The sequence below is a fragment of the Homalodisca vitripennis genome, chromosome 8 (assembly GCF_021130785.1).
Source record: "Homalodisca vitripennis isolate AUS2020 chromosome 8, UT_GWSS_2.1, whole genome shotgun sequence".
In the NCBI taxonomy this organism is placed as follows: Eukaryota; Metazoa; Arthropoda; class Insecta; order Hemiptera; family Cicadellidae; genus Homalodisca; species Homalodisca vitripennis.
In genome coordinates this window covers 13,054,492-13,064,594 of record NC_060214.1, presented here as the reverse complement: position 1 = coordinate 13,064,594, position 10,103 = coordinate 13,054,492, and the positions used below count along the sequence as shown (strand labels likewise).

General features: G+C 35.4%; 1 protein-coding gene across 1 annotated transcript in view; it reads left to right on the top strand.

Annotated features, from left to right (window-relative positions):
• LOC124367311 (G protein-coupled receptor kinase 1) overlaps nt 1–10,103 on the top strand; it is a 305,442-nt gene that overhangs the window by 52,704 nt on the left and 242,635 nt on the right. The window lies entirely within an intron of this gene.

Genomic DNA, 10,103 nt, shown 5'->3' with positions numbered 1-10,103 from the left:
TTTCCTTCAAGAGTGTAAATTATTTACTTAATCAACAACCAAAATTAACTTAATAATTTAAAAATAAAATGAAATTTGTAATAATTAAGTAAAAGCTTAATTTTATCTATTAATACATTGGTGTTTTACTCATATCCATCTAAAATGTGTTTACATATAAGAGTTCAAACTAGGTATAAAAAAATGTTGTTAATTATAGAACCTATACAAATAAAAATTATTTGTTTGTTGCTGACCACCTCACTTATATAAAAATGTATTGGAGTCTGTCTGTATACTGTATTACTCAATCATGTAAAACCTATTGGACTGATTGTACTGAAATTTTACATGGACGTTCTTAGGGTCCCTGGTTAACATATAAGCCTACTTCTAAATCAAAAATCCCTTCGGCCTACGCCCCACGCCCCACTCAAAACTCCCTTTTTGGCTTAATCGGCAGATAATAAATGTGTTTTTGTAACCAAGTCTTCTCGGTAAACATTATAATGTAACAACACACGCATATGCTTAATTAATTTAAGTACCATTTTAAATTTCTTTACGTTTATAAATATTGAAATCATATGGTAAGCTTAAAAGTAACAAATCTTCTTATTTTGATCTTCTCTGCAATTGCTGATGAGCACAGAGATAATAAAATAGGAAGTTTTAGTAAATAAATACTTTAAATGTTAGCAAATATTAAGTATGCAGTGCTTGACCATTAGTGAAATGCAGATATCTAAGACAAAGTTAAGTAGGAATCCTCACAGTGGTGGCTCTCTACATACTTGAAACCATAAAGCATGTAGATGAAATAAACCGTATAAGAAACCATGATCTACACCACTATAACACTCGTCATGGCTCCAAGCTGGTCCTTCCAGTACATCGAACTACTCTCTGGGAGAAAAAAACCTTCTTATGCAGGCTGTAAACTGAGGAACCACCTACCAGACTGCCTGAGAGACCTGACTGGCAATAAGCTGCACCAGGAGCTGAAGAAGTGGCTGATCAAAAGACCGGTCTACTCAATAAAAGAATTCTTTGAAAATACTGAAAAATAACATGTACCTTTATGTATTTATGACACCATTGTAATTCTTAACGAATTTGCAATAAAGAAAATTGTATTGTACTGTAGTTACTAACATACATTTGCTAAAGACTTAAAGACTGTTATAGAACACATCTTAATTGTTTTTAGATTGAAATAGGCATTGTAGACAAACTAAACTATGGCACTAGAAATACCTTGGACTGGAATAAACTACAACAGCCATAGGTATACAATTTTTGAGTAAAATAGACTAGTCAGACCTGTCTGACTTACATAAATTACATAGAGCCCTATTATTTATTACATCATGAGTGTGTTAACTGAAAAGCTATAAACTTTGACTTTATGATTCCTTCACACTGGCCTAAAACAGTTTAAACTTTTACTGAAATTGTTTATCGTGAAACATTGGAGAGAAATTCGAGTTACTTCACAGTACTTATAAAAAAATCTTACTCTCTGACTTAAGAGCCCAAAAATACCGAGTGCCCTAAATTCTGAAGTGTTTAGAATGTCATAAAAAATGAATATGCCCACAATGTTCCCGTTTTTGGTAAGAAATTACAGGATGCATTAAGAAAGCAATGCAAATCTTCTAAGGAAAATAGATTTATTCATCCAATTGGTACAAACGATTAAAGTTCATCAAAATAGTTTCCTCCTACATAAATACACCTGTGGAGATGATTCTGCCACACCTGGAAACCACCCTGGAACCCTCGACTGGAATGCCTTCAGGAACCTTCCAACGTGAGCTTGGATGTTCTCCACTGACTCCCAGTGTTTTCTCATCAGCTCTCTCAGTTAGGGCGGGAGGAGCTATAAGGAGGCTAGGACACCACAGGAGTCTTCTTCTGGGTCAGGTAGTTGGTAATGCGGCTGGAGGCATTGTCATGGTGGAGTTCGAAGACGTCTTTAATTTCAGGCCTGAGGCCAGTCATCCTTCGTTTCAGTCTCTTGAGCTTCTCCAGGTAAAATGCTGCGTTGACAGCTTGTCCTTGTGGTACAAATTCAAAAAGGACGATTCCTCAGATGTGACTACAGCGAACTCACCAAGGTGCAAACACTCATCAAAGAGGACCAAGGAAGTGCTGACATCTAGTAGAAAACACCAGAACTGCTTGTGGTACGTGCGGTTGTCATAGAAATGCTTCTTGCGCAATATTACGGCAGACAACAGAATAAAACAGGACCAATATCACGATGCATAATATTACACAAGTAGCACACTTTTACGTAATCACTATGAATGTAATATTAGATCCAAAACTGTGAAAGGTTTGCATGAAACTGAGTTTTTTGCTATAATTTTATATGTTTATTCATTTTGGCTGTCTTCAAAAGCACACAATTTTTCGCTACCTGATGGTTACATTCATTCACGCACACTTATCTCTGTTAAAATGTGTACTCACCAGGATGGAAGCGTAAGGGTTCATGCTGGACATGCAGATTTTCTGGGAGTTCCATTGTCCTCATCTTATCTAAGGGAGTGGTTGTTGATATCGGTGTAGCATAGAAGTTCTTTAAGGCACCTGGTAAATAACAGTTGTATAGTTAGATGTCTGACTTTGACATTGATTTAGTAACACATGAAATACAATAAAAATGTATGTCAATTTAAAACACTTTCAGTACACATTTATGATTGGTAATTGGAGCTGGTAGAGCATAGAAGTTCTTTATTTATAATTTGTAAATAACAAGTTGAGTAAAAAGGGGGGCAACATTAAAATAATACTACTTACACCTCTAAAAGTGTTAAACATTTTTAAAGAACATCCCTCCACTTCATCTTTATTTAAAAAAAAAAAAAAACAAGTTGGTAACGGAAATCAACAAAAATGTTTGATGCATAATTAGTACATGTTTCTCTTAATTTCCGCCTTACTTAGGTTACAAAATATTTCACTTTGCCAACAAGAATGACTAATCAATGCAGACGTACCTCTTTTCTGAACAGTCTTTAATCTCATAGTTCTTATTTATACTACTTTATTGTTTCTAAATAATGATTTTTATGTATAAGGCTGGTGAATGTAAAACAACAAAATGTTCGAACTACTCGTCAACTAACGCATGCAAAACTGATCAGTCATTGAGAAAACAATAATGAACACAAATAGACAATATTCTTTATTAAAACATTCTCCACAAACAGTTTTGCGTCAAAATTAACATGAAAAAAGTTTCACATCACGAAACATTGCTGGTAGCAAGTCAAGAATAAATCAAGAACAAAAGAAAATCATCACAGGAGTAGAATGGACGTTCTTTAAGCCCCAACTGCCGAGCCGCTGTCTCAGGTGTTGAAAATCTGTCCCCTTCACTCCTGCTGGAAGATTTTATCCTTGTGTATGTTACAGTTTCCAGTATGTTAAAATTCACGATAGTTAGTTGAGCTCTTCTGTATGTAAACCTGATATTCAGAGAAATACAGGAAAATAGACTGTTGGCGAATACTATATTGATCAATCACAAAATAAAACTGAAGATAGCCTTGAAATATTACATCTCAAAGCACTAATCTAAAAGTCATGTCTCCCCAGGAGAAGGGGAGGCCAGCTTTGAACCAGTCTTTACAGTCAAAGCAGGCAGGGGGTGGCGCACCCTTATGTTGAGGCTAGCAAGAATCTCTGAGGTTAGGGAACGAACCCCACCAACTCCAACAGTCATCTCCCACAGTAGACTAGACCATTGAATTACCCTTGCATCCCAGATTTTTTACATTTCTTGTAAGTGATATGCCGCTATTGGACATCCATAAGGTTGCCCAGATTTAAGTGACATACGTTTTTGCTGGGCCCAGTGGTAGGTTCAACTGGAAGGTATAAACCAGCCAGAAGTGAATCCTCCTGGGTGCACCGGCCCCTTTTTGGGCCACCTATTTTGTAATTTTTATTTCAGATTGATTCTGTTCCCGAACAACAATTTGCCTTCCATCCTTTAAGGTTACCAATTATCAAATTGACATGTAAAATTTAATAGCCTATTTAAAAATGAAGATTGAACCAAGTTGCTAAATGAGAAACTACAGTTTAAACCATTTTTGTGTTTATCTCCTTCTTAAAAGGAGGTATAAAAACATCTGACTACAGCTGCACTGAGGGTGAATTAACAACAGTGACAATGGTGGTGTAACATTATCCTTGTCTTCTGACATTTTTTCTGTGTATTGCTGTCTTTACACTTATGTTTTAACAACTTTGATAAAGCTGTTGCATGTATGGATGTAAGCTCCAATGGCTTAATAATACGAATAAAGTGAAATAGTGTTTGAGGAAATTTTTTTTAAATTTTTGCCCATTTAACCATAAAAAATAATATTTTAACAAGCTGTGTAGCTTACAATATGCACTCACCCACAGTAGTAATTTGGTACAGCAGGGAGTTTGGCACCGAATGCTTGAACGCCTTGAAGCAGTCATTGAGTATAGTGAATCTGGACTGGGGGTCTCTGCTGATGGAGGTTGAGTCGTCGACGTTCGGGGTGGTCTGGCCCCAAAGTCCTGCTGCAGATCTCCTCACATCTTTCGAGAGCATCGTGCGGCGGTGAATAGTCTTGCAGCGGTCTCAGAAACCTGCAATTTAACAGTAATAATGGAAATGAAACAAAAAAAACTTTCATTTAACCCTCTTCTGGCAATCGCCTTGGCCCCCCCTGGCGCTAACGTCCAATCACCACAGATCACCATCAACTGCTTTATCATTTCTCTCTGCTTTGTGCTGCCACCACTCGGCAGCTTTTGGAACTGCTAATGGAAATATCTATTGACAGTACTGTTGTCTTTGTTCATTGCTTATTTTGATGCCTAGTGTTACTATCTAGGAATAATACATAAAACGTTTTTTTAATTTCTTCACTGACAGTGATTTAGTTGTTTTTGATCGAAACGCTATTTTATACAATTACTAGCCCTGTTTGTAACTTCCTGTGGTTACTGTTTTACTAGACATATTGTTGTTACTTTTACAGGTGTTTCTGTACAAGAAATGTAGTTTTAATTTAATTTTCTTGTACAAATGAGTATTCAATTAGATTTAGTTTGCCTTATAGGCTTAATAATTTTAAATATAACCATATCATAGAGGATTAAATAACATTTACAATTATGTATAATATATAATAGTTTTGTTCGAACGGAATTGTTAAAATAATAAAAACATGTGTGTTTTCTCACAATTGGAGCGGCCGAATCAATTCAGCCTGTTAGCACCTGAGGTGTGTCAAGGTAATTCGACTGCGAAAGGGTTAAACAGGCACAGTTAGTAGCACACGCCCCTTTCTTATAATTAGCCTGTAGGTTCAATAATGCTAATAAGTTAGAAGGAGCCACTACCAAAAAATAGTGTTTTTCTGGAACATGGTTTTAAAAAGTTACAAACCAATCTTTTTACATTCAACCTAAAATTTTTCCCTAGGGTTCACATCTGGCTGGTTTATACTTTCCAGTTGAACCCACAGTGGGTACAACAAAAAACCTTTGTGACACTTAAATCTGGGCAACCTTATGGATGTCCAGGAATGGCATATCACTAACCGCAAATATTGAGATTCTGGGGTGCAAGGGTTAATTCAATAGGTCTAGTCTACTGCAATGGTTGACATTTGGAATTGGTAGGGTTTGTTCCCTAAGAGTCAAAGGGTTAAGGGTATGCCACCTTCTACCTACTTTGACCGGAGAGAGGCTGGCTTCCTCTTCTTCCGAGGGGACATGACTGAGATTAATGCCCCAAATTCTTCCTCATGGATCTTGACAGGACGTGGCCTACCTCAAACCTTATCTATCCAGAATATCCTGTCACTCCGGAAGCAGTGCAAAAGTCCTTTTAGGACTATGTGCAATTTTCTAAGCTTCTTGTCCTTAGAGAACAAAAACCCTAAAAGTTTATTTACTACTATATCTCAGTTTTAAAGTAAATGAAAATACTAACTTTTTGGGTATAGCCAAAGTTATGTTATACATAGGTTTTTTGGCTGAGCGTTAGTGCAGCCTATCACTACAAGGGGTTGGGAAGATTTAATTTACAATTATAATTCTGACTGTCTGTCCACACAATTATTAATTCTTATATACAACTTAGAAAATAGCTACAGACTTGAGTATTCTTTTTAACTTTCTTGAAAAGGAATTCAAAACTTTCTATATAAAAATTATATTTTGTGATTTGGATATAATCTTAAAAATATTACCTCCATTTAGATATGCATTTAGCTGACAATTTTTAATTTTTACATATGAAACAATATTTCAACTTAAACTTATCCAATACCTATTTCAGCTAAAATTTATATTTTAGACTGTGCAACCTAACCAATAACTCTATGAGGGTCGTTAAATATAAAAACAAAATTGCTGTAAGAATGACACCAAGTCATTAAATCGTCTCTTTCTAACAATAAACACTGCCTGCTGTGTTTTTCAAAGAAATATCCATTTTCTTTGAGCAATCTTCACAACTTAGTTCTTTTAAACTCAGGAAGATCTTGATCTTCTTTTATTTTTTTCTAAACTGCACCAAGTGTTGGAGGTGTATTGCTGGAGAAAAAAGAATGAATTATTTTCTGAATACAACCAACAACAAAACCATCGTCGCATTTCAGTTTTCTACTGGGTTTGTATTCTATTTTACGTGGTATTTTTCTTTGCACAACGATATTCTCAATGGCTTCTTCTTTTTAAAATTTATAAAATGTATAAACTGAGCGCACCCTGGTTAAAGTTACTTCACTATTTTTTTCCCCCCAAAACAACAAAAGTTTCCCTCAGGAAAATATTTTTGAAAGTATTGAAAAACATTCAACACCGGTTTTTTTACGGTTGCCACTTTTTACACCATTACATACAAACTACAGTCGACACACAAGAAAAAGTGTTTAAATATTGTACACTATGTAATTAGGACATAAACAAAAAAACTTAAAAAATATTACACTGAGTTCTGTACGCAAGCTTAGCCCTACAACAAAGCACGTCACAAAGATCGCCACTCCCACCAAACTTAAGAATACAGTACTTATGATTTTGACTTTGTTTATAAACTTGTCTTATTGGCAGCCATATGTTATTGTTGTGATTAGGCTGAGGAATTCTAATAACATATATATAAACCGTGCCTGACGTCTCAGATAAGATAACAGATTCTTTCCTGTCCACCGTTTACCCTGCTCAGAACCATGACATCTTGCAATGTTAGTTTAAAATACTCCGAGTAAATCAGCGGATAAAATTGTATAATGTAAATAGAAATACATGATATTTACATGTGCATAAGCTACAACCTTTTTACTGTTACTGCAATAACAATTTTCTCAAACAAAACCATACTCTTTTAATGTTTCAGTATTTAAAGATAAATTCAGTGTGAACTAATTTATATATTGTTTCACAACAAATTATAAGTTATAAGTTCCTTTCACAACTGTATTTTTATAAACTACTAGCTGTTTCCGGCGGCTTCGCACGCTTTTCGTAAGCGTTACCCGTGTATGTGCAATTCTGGCTCAAGTAAATTATATTTCCAACGTCGATGTAGAGTTTGCTTTGTTGCCACGATCAAGAAAATCTATATAGCCATTGTACACGTACATGTGTTTTATTATAAAGTGGTCTAACACTCAAGCTTTAAGTTCACCCAGAAATTTATCTTCAAGACAAATATACATCATAACTTAGCGCCTTCAAATAGTGTTTGGCTATTAAATATTCGTAACTGTCTCGTAATTGCAGTTTATAATGTGCAGGCGCTTTGAAAACTATTATCTTTGGCAACGCCACCTGAAGGCGAGTTACATCAATAGAAATAGCATAGAAACCTTCTTCGTGGAAAAATACATATACATATAAATTTTCGTAATGATCGGTCAAATAGTTTACGATTCCATAAAGGACAAACACACAAACATTCATTTTTATATATATAGATTTTTGTAGTTATACAAAAATCACAGATAAATAAAACACAAATGAACATGAGCTAAGGTACAGTAAAATCTATTTAAGCGCCTTCACGCAAGTCGCAAGGACAGTTGACGCAACCCTCACAACACTAGGCATGATGTTCCCAGTAAAAGTAGGAACATGAGTATGTCCCATTAGACCAGTACTGCCAGGTAAACGTGGTGGAAATTGACTATAGATGTAGTCCTGCCTCTGCACCACTAGTACAAACAGGCCTGTATTTAGGCACATGCTATTCTGTGTTCACGCAAAGGGTAAAAGCTCGTAAAATGTATGCAAAGCCTTTAAATAATTATAATACGTTATGTTATATTATTTATGAATCATACAGTTACGTTAAGGCTATTGTAATATTGAGGGCATCATACCATAACGTACGTAGATTTGTGTATATCAACCAATGTTGTTCTAGAGAGAATATTCCACTGCTACACTGCCTACTGCTCTACACCTACTTTCGGATAAAAAAGTATAGAAAACCCAGTTTTAACTACCAACTAACTACCTAAGCTACAATTAAATAATTTAAATTCAGCTTGTTTATCTTTGGGTTTAGACATAAAAAGCAATTATTTTTACTAACAAAAACTTCTACAACATAAAATGATACTGGTTTTTGGTGCTTTTCAACCAAACTTGAACTATAAAAATTTGTATTTCAGAAATTTGTGATCCGATTATTTTAAAAGATAGTTTAAAGTGAATATTTTTGAATATGTACTTTTAGAATTACACGAATAATTTTATATAATTTACCATAATTCTTGATCAAGCGACAGAAGATTTCAGCATTATGGAGTTCTTAAAGTCATTATCTTGGGCGTGTAATTTTGTAAACCTCTATTCAAAACTTTAACTCTTATTTTAACAGTGGTTTCATTAAACAGATTTTGTTGAATCCTGCAAAACACCCGAACCAGACTGTTGAAAGCGACGTTTCAACAATCATGTGGGGCTCACTCGCACCCAAGACTGCAAGAAGAAGCCGTAATAACTGTTGCTTTAATACATTTGACCCTACCCAGCAGGGATCACTTCTGGCTGATTTATACCTTCCAGTCGAACCTACCACACTGGGCACAGCAAAAGCCGATGTGTCACTTAAATCTGGGCAGCCCTATGGATATCCAGGAGTGGCACATCACTAATCGCAAATGTCGAGATTCTGGGGTGCAAGGGCAATTCAATAGGTCTAGTCTACTGCAGGAGATGACTGTTGGAGTTGGTGGGATCGTTCCCTAACCTCAGAGGTTCTTGCTAGCCTCAACAAGGGTGTGCCACCTCCTGCCTGCTTTGACTGGAGAGGCTGGTTCAGAGCTGGCCTCCCCTTCTTCCGGGAGAACATGATTTTGAGATTAGTGCCCTAAATTCTTCCTCATGGATCTCGATAGGAGGCGGGGGGGTCCCTACTCCTTAACCTTACCCATCCAGAATATCCTGTCAATCTGGAAGCATGTCAAAGGTCCTTATAGGACTAGATGCAATTTATAATCTTCTAGTCCTCAGAGAACAAAAAAAACATTTGACCAATTATCATAAAGGCTTTGGAGCAGCAATGGCAGGTTTAAAAATTAACTGCTTACTAAGAAGCCATTTAAAAATATTTACATTTGATCTCTTTGTATGGCAGTGCTCTGCTTGAATTAGACAAAACAAACAGTCTTAAGTTTTGATGAAGTAATTGACGATTTCATCCTTTGTCAGGCCAGATGAAAATCTTAAGTAAGCTAAAGTTAATTTTTTTATTTCAAAGAGAAAAGGTTTTTTTTATATATATTTTACTGTAATTATTGTTATTGCTGTTTATAATTTTACGTAAATAAATAGGCCTAATTAAAATATCCTAATTTTTATTCCCGTGTCTAATTATGCAAATGAGGTGTAAATTAATGTATGTGTTACTGTACAGGGCAGACTCTTGGATGATGGATGGGTTTTGGGTGGGAAGAAATGGGGTGGGGGGAATGAACAACTAATGGCACAGGGCATGGCTGTATTAAATGTTTATTTTGATGTCTAAGAATACCAAATAGACCTTGATTTCAAGAAATAAGTCTTCAAATTATTGATTATTTTTTAATTTTTACAACTTGAGTTTC